This window comes from Pithys albifrons, chromosome 6 (assembly GCF_047495875.1).
Source record: "Pithys albifrons albifrons isolate INPA30051 chromosome 6, PitAlb_v1, whole genome shotgun sequence".
In the NCBI taxonomy this organism is placed as follows: Eukaryota; Metazoa; Chordata; class Aves; order Passeriformes; family Thamnophilidae; genus Pithys; species Pithys albifrons.
The window spans coordinates 56,047,274-56,060,188 of record NC_092463.1 but is presented as its reverse complement, the minus strand read 5'-3'; the positions used below and the strand labels follow the sequence as shown (position 1 = coordinate 56,060,188).

Sequence of the window (12,915 nt, the reverse complement as noted above, 5' to 3'; positions counted from 1 at the left end):
TCCAGGTCTTTCCCATGGGCATGGAGTTGCAGAGAAAGGGGGAGAAGGTGGCAAAAGTCTCTATTATGGATATTTGTCTCCACGTGAAAAGGATCTCGGCACACGGCTGTCCATGTTCCTTCTTTTTTCCCCAGTCCAATCCTCTTCTGTCCTGCCTGACAAACACAAGATTCCAGAAGCACCCTGATGGACACCAGCATGGGATCATCTGCACTACCTCTTTGGCCCCAGAACTCTGTAGGTGCCCAGAATTACGCTGAGGTCAACTCACCAAACACTGAAGTGCACCAGTTAAGGAAGAAGCCTACTTGTAGCTTGCTGTATTAAAGCCATTCCACATGTTATCTAATATAAAAGGTGTTGTTGCCTAATGTGCAGTAATCATTCTGCCTGTTTGAATGGAGAGCTCTGTATTTGTTTTTAATCAATACTGCATATACAGTTTAACCAATGCTGTCAAAAGCAGATTTTTTTTTCAATGCACTGTCTACTAATTTATAGCTCTTAGTATTCCCATTCTTCCCAGTTTGTCAAAACCAAATGATGCTTTGGAGGGAAAAATAAAAAGAATTTTAATTAAATTATTAAAGAAGGTGGGTTTGGCTTTTGTGTGCTGCTAATTAATTAGAGAGTTAAATTAACCAAGTAATAAGATACCAAACTATCTTTAATAATATTTAGGAAAAACAAAGGGTTGAATATTTTCCAGGTGTAAACACATTAAGATCAACATTGTACCAAGCTTGAATCTGGCCCTGTGAGCTCGAAAAGGTAAAGAATGCATCCTCTTGCACAGATGTCATAGTGTACAGGCACTCCACATTTAAAGGACAGATTCTGCAGCCAACAATGCTCCACTGACATAGAGACAATCAATATGTCCTTGATTATGAAGAGGCAAACAGTTTTCACTACAAAAAAGGAGACTGAAAAACAAATCATGTGTTTTTATTTTACAAGTTCCAAGTTTGGGTTGGGTTTTTTTCAAGCCCTTTTGGAGCACTGAAACAGAATAAAAATAGTTTGTTGCACAAGCACAAGACAAAGTAACTGCTAAATAAACATTTTAAATTTACTCCTATGTGTTCAGCTCTCGTTCCCATTAGTCTTTAGGAGCTGGATGATTTCACTAAAATATCTTCCTGTTTTCTGGAAAACTGATTAGATGGGTTTTGTCCAAGAATTGTGCCATAATGTGTTCCCTCTATTTCATATTCTGAATATCACTGCTGGAAAATGTACTGCAGCACAGAACGTAGTATATGCCAATGTATCCTGACATTCAAATCAAGACCACAAATTATAAACAGTTTCAGCAAATTGACTTGAGTGCCTTTGTTCCTCAGACATACATCTTCCTATTGCTTACAAAAGCAGCATATACTAACCACTAACGCTGCTATAGCCAGTACTGGGAAAGGAAGTTATTGAAGCCTGGATTTCCTGCTTTCAGCCGAAGCCAAGAACTGTGAGGCTTGTAGTGGTTTCAGGAACTGACTCATCTAATGATTCATGGATAAGATACTGGTTTTAATATATTTCTGATCATAAGACTCAAACTTCAAAAACAGTGATGCTTAATTCTTATTTTAAAGTTAAGAAAAAGTACATAAATCAAGTAAACAAATATTCTCATGGGACACACTGGCTAATAATTATAAATCTGTTTTACAGTGAACTCGGTTAAAAAAAAATTGTATGTTAAACTTCCTGGAAATTCATTTCAAGAGCATGTTGACAATGAATTAAAAATCCACTGTCAAAAACTGGAATACTTTTGTTGCAATCCTGATACAGCTGAAATTCAAGTGGAGGACAGCTGGGATATTTTAGATCTATCCTTAGGTACACATATGACTGCTAATACTAATCAATGAATCCTAGAGCTACTATTGTTAATGCACCTGGTTTCTTTAGCTGTGTACAAAAAGTATCATCAAAGACTGGCTGGTAACAACACATTAGGGTGTTTGAAACAACAGGAAAGTTTTGTTTCAGGAGTCAGTGAAACTGCCGAGGTCAACCGTAAAGCAATGACTAACACTGGATCTCAAGTGTTCACACACACACACACCTGCATTTGGTGCTAATTCAGAATTCAAACGCAGCCATTTTTATGCACTTAGCTCTTCCAGAGGGAACATGCCTTCCAGTGCATCAAAATGCTTTTTGCCCACAACACAAATCTCATCAGTATGCTGTAACTTGAACTGCCAGGCTCTTGCACCTAAAAAACAGCTTGTGATGGAAGCTGAATTCGGCTAGGCTCATGTATGGAAAAGTACTGGTTTACTTTTTAATTTTTGAACTGCAAGCTGCAACCACTCACATGCTCTGTACAGCACTGTGGGGACAGAGGGGGACGTTAGCATTTCTATATTTCACTGTGAGCACAAGTAGCACAAGAAAAAAAAGAAAACAAAATGCATCTTGCTTGGAGGGGGGAAAAGAGAAAAAAAAAAGGAAAAAGAAAAAACCAGCAGTTAAAACACTTGACAAGAAAAGGCCAAAGTGCGCTCAGTGGCTGGCAGTCATTTTATGGCTATAGTCCTACAGCAGATTTACTTAGATGACGTCAGTGGCTCCAATCCAGCTTTTCTTTGGTAGCATTTACCACTTGCCTCTTGAAGCCTCCACTATGCTACAGAGCAGTAGACCATAATCAAAATTCCCTTTGTGAAATAGAGTTTACCTCAGGGCACACAGGCAATGCTAGCTGAATTGCAGGCTCTTCACCCTGTACTGCAAGCCCAGAAATAAATAACCTACAATACTGTACTCTCCTTAATACAGAAGAACCATTAAAAACAGCCTGCTACCTAAAAAAAGGGTTCTTTAATTTGTTTCTAAAATCTCACAGGCCAGAATATTAGTTAATTTTCCAAGGAACCAAGAACTATAATTATACAACCCTTTGGACTTCTTTGCATTGTTTTTAGAGATTTTGGACAAAAGTTATTTATGGGTCACTGTTTCACCAACAAAAATTATCACTAACACTAGAGACCAAAGTGAATCCGCCTAGGAAGCTGCATATTTAAAACTGTCTTTCAAATATGCCCCTTCAGCTCCTTATCTACAACTGGTCAATAAGCATATAGCAAATATGCCACAAAGCACAGCAAGAAATTACTATGCATAAGTAATAGTCAATTTAAAGAGCAAAATGCACATTATTTGGAGCTATGGATTTCCTATCACAAAGCAATAACTAGAACCAATAAAACACTAGTAAATCCAAGTCAAGCAGACATCAAATAAACTAAAACTTCCCAGGTCCTGAAGCTTAATCGACCTCCTCATACCCACCATAGGAAAGACGCATCTTAGTGTACCAAATAAACATAGATTTGTTATGTTTGAATGGACCCATCAATCCAAAACCAACCATAATCATTATGAGTGAAAACTAGATATAGTAGTGGACTGAAAGTTGCCTCTCACACTTAAGCACTTACAAATTACTTATGAAAAAGCTGCACACATGCCTCAGAGAGCTGGAAGTTGAATACCTCTCCTGTCCCAGCATCTTTGCTTACCTTCCCTCTAATCACACCAGAATGAGAGATTACAGGTCTAATCTGCAACAAGCCAGAAGCCAAAAAAACGTTATTATCATCAAACTGCATGAGTCACACTGTGGACCTGAAGACTAAATCTGAATTTAAAACAGATTTAAAGTTTGAGGTGACCCCCAAAACAGCTCTAAGTGGACAGATGCTCACATCTCATGTCCCTGCAGAGAAACCAGAGGCCCGTTAGCAGCCTCAGATGCCAAGCCAAGGGCAGGAAGCATTTCTGGTTTTCTGTAGGTGTCAATGTAAACTCAGGCAGAGCAGCAAGGTGGGAGCATCACCTCTCACTTCACTGCCCACCTGGCTGGCCCCTGGGTGCCCTGTCAGCTTCTGCCTTTTTCCATGCAGTTCATCTGGGTGGACTTCAAGGGGATGTTAAAGAATGGCCGCTGTTCAGACTGTCATATTTCTCTGTTCCAAACAGACAGGAGAAAAATTTACTTCTCTTTGACCTCCTTTCATTGCTAAAAAAGTGGTGTCAGCAAGAAGATTTAGAAGACGACTGTAAATTTCTTTGAGAGAGAATCTGGTCCCTTTATTGGTCATTAAGGATCCTGGACATGAAAGGCATGACAAGCACAAGTGGTCCTTTCTTTTCAATAGCCAGGGCAAGGAAGCAGCAAGAAACTGCAATGGGCAAAGGGAGCCAACAGTGACACCGTATCCATGAGCAGCAGCAGGAGAGACAGGATAAGGAGGACCTGGCAAGACGGATCGCAAAAGGAGGAAAACAAAAAGCCACCATGATCCAAAGGAAGGAGAGCCTAATCACGTGCTGCCCAAAAGCAACTATGTGCATAGCCAAGGAAACAGGAGGGTCCAGGCAACCAGGGGCAGCTGTGGTGCCCTGTAAGGAACAGCAAGACAGAGCCTGTAGGGCAGAAGACACAGAGGAATGTGCTGCAAGGTCAGAGAGCAACAGGGACAGATCCAACCCTAAGGACACCACTGAGACATTGAATGGAAGACTGTATTTATTGCCTGAGACTTTTCCTGCAACAAAATAATTACAGCCAAAGAAAGGCAGGGCTAGGGGGAAGATGAAGGAACTTTTACTGAGTCTCCAAGTCTTTTCCAAGGTTTTCAGTTGATTGTGGAAAAAGCAGAAAAAAAACCTTGACAGATCAGCTGACACAAATGTTTTCAAAGGTTAATTTTTTTAAAGAATAGAGGTAAAGCCAAGGATGTGGAAAATAAAACTGTTTACAGAGTCTTGCCTTTTATTTTAAATTGTAAACCAGCTTTAAGACATAAAGGTACATACACATGGTGGTGATATATTGGGTGAATTAAATTTCCTTTCTCTCATTAATTAATGTCCCCTATCACCATTTTTTTAAATTGAGATACACATAACAGAGGCTTTAATCCACTAAACCTCTAAGAATTTACCTTTTCTTCCTGAGTCTGTTCTGACATTTTCTCCCCTCAAAACCAAAATGTCATTGCTGAATTATAATCTCCCAATAGAAAGAGAACCATGTGAAAAAACATGCCGGCTAATTCCAAAAATAATCACCATTTTCACAGCACCATGAGGTGACTGAATGGTGAGAGATTCCACCAAGGGAATAATTGTGATGTCTATAATGTTAAGGAATAATTTGGCACCAAAACTACCCAAGGCCATACTGGTTGGCGATTCAAACATGAAGCATATCAAAACGCTACTGATAAGCTAAATTAACAGATAGCTTATCTGAAGCATATACTAGCCATATGGTGCCACAACTTCTGTTGCCTGTTGCTGCCACAACAATAGGCTACTGCAGTCTTAGACTGGAATCACTATTTGACAAACTGTCAACAGCATTTTTATTTTTTTGCAAAGCTCTAGGGCAGTGGCACACTCGCCTATTTGCATTTTTTTTTAAAACAGGTGAACAAAGAGTAAACCAGATGTCAACTTTAGAAATCGAGCTGTCTGGATCAGGAGATTTAACAGAGGCAGGCATACTGCTACAGCTCAGATCTAGACAATGGGCTTTTCTAAAAACACTCTGGCCTAGGGGAGTGGCTATTTAAAACACTTGGCTTCTTTTATTTCAGCACTATGGAAGTGAATTCTGCTCTTAAGTGCCAGCTCAAATGAAGTCATTTTGTTTCACTGGGGCTTTCTTTGCATTTCAGAAATGTAGCATGCACTGCAGCAACGGAAGAGACAAAAACATTGGTGGGGGGGTGATGTGGAAACTAGCAATTTGATCACGTACAAAAAAAAAGAATCTGTGAAAGGATAATTCAAGTGCAAGTTAAATGAAATTTCTTTTCCCCTCAAAAATGATTACAAACAAAACAAAACGAAAACAATGAACAAAATATAAAACGCAAACCACTTTTGAGAGCTTTAGAAAGACCGGATACAACCCCCTCAAGCTTCACAAAGACAAGGTGTGAATCCTGACCAGTAAGGACCATTTAGAATGGGACTTGAAGGCATTACAGAAACACAACTGGTTAATTCCGAAAAGAAAGTTGTCCTCCTGCCTGATTTAAGAAAATTAAATCTTTTCACCTTACTGTTTGAGACAAAAAATCTTTTCATAACAACACAGTAATCCACTCAATCATTTCAAAAATTGACAAAATAAAAAGTAATGTCAATCAGTATATAGTTGATCTATCTATGGTATTCCATTATGAAAATTTGCTTTTGGCTGTGTCCTGTAGGACATAATAAGAAAAACAGATAACTTTCTGTTCTAATAATCTGTTCTCCTTTGATAGGCAGTTATGGGAACATATTTATTTTCTGACTTATACCCAACTAAGTACGTAGCATTTTTAGATTATCTTCTCAAATTGTTCTTGAACATTCTAAGTTAAAAAAAAAATAAAACCCCAAACTCCTTTCATGTTAAGTTGAGATTGCACTTGAACTCTTTCCAAAAGCCAGAGCTGTACTGAATTATGATAATTAGAAAGCTGTGCGCATAAAAGGCAGCACAGTTGATGCATTTAAAAAAGTTCATGCCAGAGAATATAAGTTCAATATGTTCTCACATAATTAACATTTCCCATCATTAGCAGCAGTTTTCAGTTCATGTATCTGTAAAAACAACAGCACTCGTCATTGTTTTAGATTCCCAGTCAATAGCATTTTAATAGTTTTACACATAATCCTGGACTTTCCTTCCCTTCCCCCTCCCAGCACACTGAGATTTCACACTCTACCTCCTGACCTGCTAGCAAACAAACTTGTGTTCTGTGCTCACATGCTCCTGCTGCCACGCAGACTAACTCCCATCAGAAAGTTTAGTGGAAAGCTAAGAAGAGCTGCAAACTCAAGAAGGCCATTTGCAAAGGTACAGCAGGATGCTGAGCGAATCATCGCGTTGTTCCGGTATACAATGAGCAGAAGACAATGAACAAAAAGTTGTAGGTGATACCTTCGACTGGACGGGAACCAAACTCAAACGGGCTGGCTCTGACAAACCAGGCACAAGCTGGAGGGACAAGGAAATGGGGTCACAGCCCTGCGCCAACCAGACAAGTGTCTATAACCCTTTACACACTGCGGATTTTCATCACGTTCTCAACACATGTACAGAAATTCATCTAAGAAATAAGGGCATGTAGCACATGATGCATTACTCTTTGAGACATTCATAGACTTCCTGTGTAGAATATCTCAAATTAGCTGTTACGATCCAGATTTTAACTTGAATCCCTGTATTTTAAAATTAATATAAATCTGGTGTAACATTAATAACCCAATACAGTGTAAGAGTTGCTGAATCTGCACCCAAACAGAGAGAAATTCTGGCTTTACCTATAACATGATAAAACACACAGTGACTGCAGTGGGATCGGGATTTCATTCAAAAACAGGAGACGTTTGGTGTATTAAATCAGAAAACTTGTAGGTGAATTTTATATGACAGATCTGAGGAGTAGATTTGAAGATGATGCCTTGAAGGATTGAAGTCTGAAACTTTTTACTCTCTTCTGTTTTAGAAATGAGCAATCGTTAAAACCAAACACACAATTATTTCAGTAAATATTATTCCATCCTTGTTTCACTTGCAAAAGTCAAAAGGAGTTCTGTGCAAGAACAGAGAGCAAGATACGGTCATAAGGTGGGAATTTATTGCCGAGATTTTTCTTCTGAAAATGTGTCCTCACCATGGCTTAGAGTCAGAAGGCTTAACAATAAATAATGCCATTAATCAGTTCATATATCACAGAATGCAATTTAAATTATACAGTACTTGCATAAAGTGTCACAAACCCTCTAACAGCCCTTGCTTTCATGGAGATGATTTACCCCTTGAAAGTTCTAAAATTTGGTTGAGACTCATTTAAATTATTTTTAACAGTAAATGACCGTAGTTTAGGAATATAAAACATTCCTACTTGTTGCAAGTCATAATTGCACAGTGCAGCATCGTGGCAAAACAGTAACTAAATCTCCAATCCCAGAAATACGTACTGTTTCTCTCATGAAAAAGTAGGCCCCTCTGATGAACTGGGGTCTGCAAAGTAATTTCTAAAGGCCCAATTTGCACCCTCATTATAGTCAATGTAATACAGCAACTGGGCATCTGAAGCTCATGGAATCACCTGCATTTAGACCAGATTTCTAAAAAGTCAGCCCTCACTTCGTATTTGCACATGCTATAAATAAGAGCCCAAATGAAATGAGTGATGAACTGTTAATAGAAACTTGCCTTGCAGTTTTAGACAAATTATAAGCAAATCAGAACTTAAGCCCCATGCAATAATTTGAAAAATTATATGTGTCAAATTGATAATCTTTTTAATCAAAGATGTCTTTCTTAGACATCAAATATCACACTAACCATGTACATAAAGCATGTGCTGTAAATATCTTAGTATTTGATCCAGCAAATGTTTATTCCTATGAGTCATCCTGGTCACTTTAACCCGAGTAAGGATTGGATCCAGCAAATATTTTCTCCTTAAATAAATGGAATCACTACAGGAAAACAGATTTTAAACTATCTCTGGAAAGATATAGCATTAATATTGGTGTCACAAGGAAATACCAGAGAGAAGGAGTGATGTATGCATGTATATACACAGACAGAAGCCATGAGTTCATAACATGTTTAAAGGTAACCTTCTCCTAAACACACATATTCAGAACTGTGCACAAAATTTTCATGTCTTGGAAATAGTATTAGGCACCTTATAATAAAATCAGGTTACTTCTAGTGAAATACCTCCAACAGTGTAACCACCCTACATTATAGACTGAAAACTGACAGCTATATCATGATACGCAACTACATATTTTTACCTTACACTTTTTTTTAAGTGAAAGACACCAGATTTTCTCTATAGCTCCAGAAATTTTTATTACAGTATTGCCTGTGCTATATCTTAAAAGTTTGCTTACAATATTACCCACAACAGAAAGAAGGAAGAAATCTTTTTTTTTCCTCTGCATGTGACTCAGCTGAGCTTAACTTTTTCAGGAATGGACAAACAAAGCCTAAAAGCCACTTTAACGATATCCAAAACCACTACACCGTCCAGCAACAACAACAAAACACTAGTTACAAATTACGCCAAACATGCTACACACATGCTCACACATCTCCACACATCACAATACACTATCATTTCTCAGCTGGAAACTCACGGCAGGTCTAGTTCATAATTAAGTTTCTGTTGTTCTTTTCTAGCTGTTTAATTAAAACTCCTTTAAGCACAGTCTGTCTTTACTAAGACTCCTGTCAAATCAAAATTTTTCCTCGGCTTCACTGCTTGTGTACACCCCACTCAGCACTAAGAAACTGTACAGAATATAAAACCATAATTTGAATCTCAAGAGCTGTTGTTAGACTCTCCTGGGTTAAAAGGCTAATAATATTTACTTCACCAAAGCAGCGTGCACAAAATTGATGCTCAAAATACACCTAACATGTTTAGCGATAAAGTACTTTCCAAAGGTATGTCTAGATTACTAACAAGAAAAATTGAAATAAATCCTTTGCATCCAAAATTTCTGCTTGGTCAGCTGACGCAAACCTGGAGCAAACAAAATGCAGAATTTTTCCTACTGGTAAAGAAAATGCCTTATGACCTAATTAAAAGCCAGTGCAGTGGTGAAAAGACATATTTTACCATGAAGGTGAAAAATAAATGCACCTCCAAAAAGTTTACCTTTAATGAAAAATTTCAAAAAGTTGATTTTAAAAACTTGCAAGTTAAGAATGGGACCCAAATTTAAAATCTTCAAATTTGTGTTTTAAGAACATCCGCTGCATTAATTCCTGTATTTCTACTTCCAAATAAAGGATCCATATGTGTGTGTATATATAAAAACATATATACACATATATACAAACATGCAAGCTTCTTGCCCACGCTCAGAAGTAATTTAATATACAGGTCTGTATCATTTTTAACAGCACCATCTTACCATCAGTACAATCTAATATCCTGTAATGGTATTCCCCAACTATTTATAGAGATAGAATACATCATACATTACAGACACACATTCCCTATTTAGGGTAGTAAGAAGAATCCTACATAATTTTAAATTAAGTCCTAATGTAATTACAATCACTTTTGTTTTCATATTCAGTTGCAGGTAGCACTTAGTTATTTACATGAATTTTCCTAAGAGGCATTCCCACAGAGGTTTCCATGTTAGATGTGCTACATAATAACTGAACAAGCAGCAAGAGAAAACAGTATGGTACCCATACAGCTCCAAACTTTGCCATTATCCAGGTTAGACAGCTCTATAAAACCGCTAACTGGCAATATTGTGTTTCTAAACTTTATCAGCATGAAGGGAAAGCAGATATGCTTCTGTTAATGCAGGCATACAGCTGCAGAGGCACTTTTTTTCCCTGAGGCACTGCCATTTCAGCTTACATTTCTTATATATGCTATTTTACGTCAGAAAACGCCAGTAGAACCTGATGTTTCTTGGCCTTTCTTTCCTAGATGGTGTTCAACAGGGAACAGTTAAAAAACACTGGGAGCCATTTACATTCAGAAAGCTCAGGGCAGAACTACTCCCTAACTTTCCAGCACTTCTGGAGGTCACTTTTCATTTCTTCATATCAAAGGCAGGCACTTGTTTCTAATAAGTTAACAACTCTCCTGAGAAACGTGGGTGGCTGGTATTTCATTGTTTCATAAATATTTTTATACTGGTAACACCATTCAACTTAAAACAGATTTCAAGAGAAGAAAAATCACGACCAGGATTATGCTCAGCAGAGGCAGGAACGCAAACTTTCTTCGCTTGGTGAAAATAAGAGATATTTTCCCCCTCCTCTTGCTTTATTCCTCCTCGCTGTTTTTGTTTGGTTGTGTGGAGGGGGGGCGCTTTGTTTTAATTTAGGTACAAAAGCCGCACTGTATAACTTTTCCCTCCCCCTTGGAAGTGTACTTCCTTTGAAAGGGCTCCTCTGCGAACAAAGGCTGCCACCGGCCCTCCGCACCAGCGCCGGGGACAGCTGGGCGATAGAGCTCTTCAAAACCTCGCCGAGAAATAAAAAAACCCTCTGCGGTTCCTACCGAAAGGAAGTTTTCCAGGGACAATCTCCTCGGTGTTGCTGTAACTGCGACTTTGTCTTTTTTGGATACAATGTTTCTGCTGACTCCCGAAAATTTTCCACTTGAATGTGCAATTAACCAGCAGCGGCGGCAGCAGCAGCAGCTCTGGAGAAGGAGAAGAAGCAACGAAAAAGGGGATTCCTTCTTTCATCTTTTAGAGGAAAACAAAAACAGGGGAGGGAGACGAAAACTCAGGGCAGCGCGGCGAGCGGAGCTGCGCGCCAGGCCGGGCGGAGCGGCGATAGCTCCGGAAGGCTGCGAGCCTCTTGCGCCCAGCGCGGGGCTGCTCCGTGTGCTTCCCCGCGGGGAAAAAATGTGAAAAATGCCAGGGATCGGTGCGTGCGTGTGTGAGAGGAGGGGAGGGAGAGAGCGAGCGAGAGAGGGAGTGTGTGTGTGTGTCTGTGTGTGTGCGCGCGTGTGTGCGCGCCCGGCTGCCGAGCGGTGACTCAGGCAACTAAGTGCGAGCGGGGGAGCGGAGCGGCGCGGCGGGGCGGGCGGCAGCCGCCTGTTGCAGCTCCGGCCGCGGCCCCGCAGCGGCAGGAACTCCGCGGGAAACAACTTCTCCCCCCCGCCGCGGCCCCTGTCCCGCCTGCCCCGGCACCTGCGGGGGCGCCGGCCCCTCGGCGCGACCCCCGGGCCGGGACCGGCCCCCCGCCCCGCCGCACAAAGCTCCGCCGACGACGAGCGCGCCCGCGGGCCCCTCTTACCTCCGCGCCGCGGCCCCCTCCGCGCACCGCCAGCGCGCCGCGCCCCGACGGCAAACTTCGCCCGCCGCCCCCGGGCCGCCCCGGCTATTTATGGCCCCGCGCCTATTTTTAATCCGCCGCTTGGCTATTTATACCACGGCCGTAGGTTGCCGCGGGCCGGCGGACGGAGCCCTCGGAGGATGAGTTGCTGCCCGGCCGGCGGCGGGGCGGGCCGGGCTCCCGGCCGGGCTGCGCGGCGCCAGCGATGCGAGGAATGCGCGGAATGAGGGGAGGAATGAAATGAACGCGGGAGCGGGGCGGCCGCGGGGCGGAGCGCGGCCCGCCGCCCCCTGCGGCCGCGGGCGGGCGGGCGGGGCGGCGGGCGGGGCCTCCGCGCCGCGCTGACCTCATAGGGGAGCCCGCGGGAGGGGGCCCCGCGGCCGCGGAGCGGGGCCGGTGCGGGACCGCGCTCCGGGATGGCCTCCCGGCCGGGCGGCTTCTGCCCAGCTGCGCGGAGGGGTCTCCGGCGCCTTGCGATGGACTGGCAGCGGGGTCTGCAACAGGGCGTGCGAGTATTTGCAACGGAGTTGCGGCATTAGGGGTCTGCCATGGGCCACAGGATCCAGTTGGTCACTGAATGCTCCTGGATGGGAAAACTCCCCTGGGAAGCCCAGCGTTCCCATGCTCACACATCCATCCAGCTCTTGGGTGCCCCCACAAAGCCCTGAGCAAACCCTCACTAGCCCTCAGGAAACGCAGATCTGTGCCCAGCAGGTCACCACAGCACCCAACTGAGCCCTGGAGCGTGGGATGAGCCGGAAGGCTTTGTATGCATTACCCACCAAATCGACATGAACATAGCATGGCCCAGAGGTTCAGTCTTCACGCTGAATCCAGAACATGACCTTTCTCACAAAACTGTTCCGAGCTTCAGATTTCACAATGCGTTTTGCATCACTCCAGTTGTGAGCCTAAGTGTCCTTAGACTATCTTTACCCTTCTTGTGCTGGCCCAACCCATCCCTCAGAAACACTCCCCAAGCGGCATCATAAGGCACGTCTTCTTCAGTTAACAATCCACTACCTTATGGAAATATTCGCAGGGCAGGC

General features: G+C 42.2%; 1 protein-coding gene across 3 annotated transcripts in view; it reads right to left on the bottom strand.

Moving 5' to 3' along the window:
* Window positions 1-11,178, bottom strand: part of TEAD1 (TEA domain transcription factor 1) — a 159,682-nt gene extending 148,504 nt beyond the window's left edge. For all 3 annotated transcript variants that reach the window (XM_071558996.1, XM_071558997.1, XM_071558998.1), the window contains exon 1: window positions 11,082-11,178. The gene's annotated coding sequence lies outside the window, so the exon portion shown is untranslated. The remainder of the gene's footprint in view (window positions 1-11,081) is intronic.
* Between the last annotated feature and the right edge of the window lie 1,737 nt (window positions 11,179-12,915).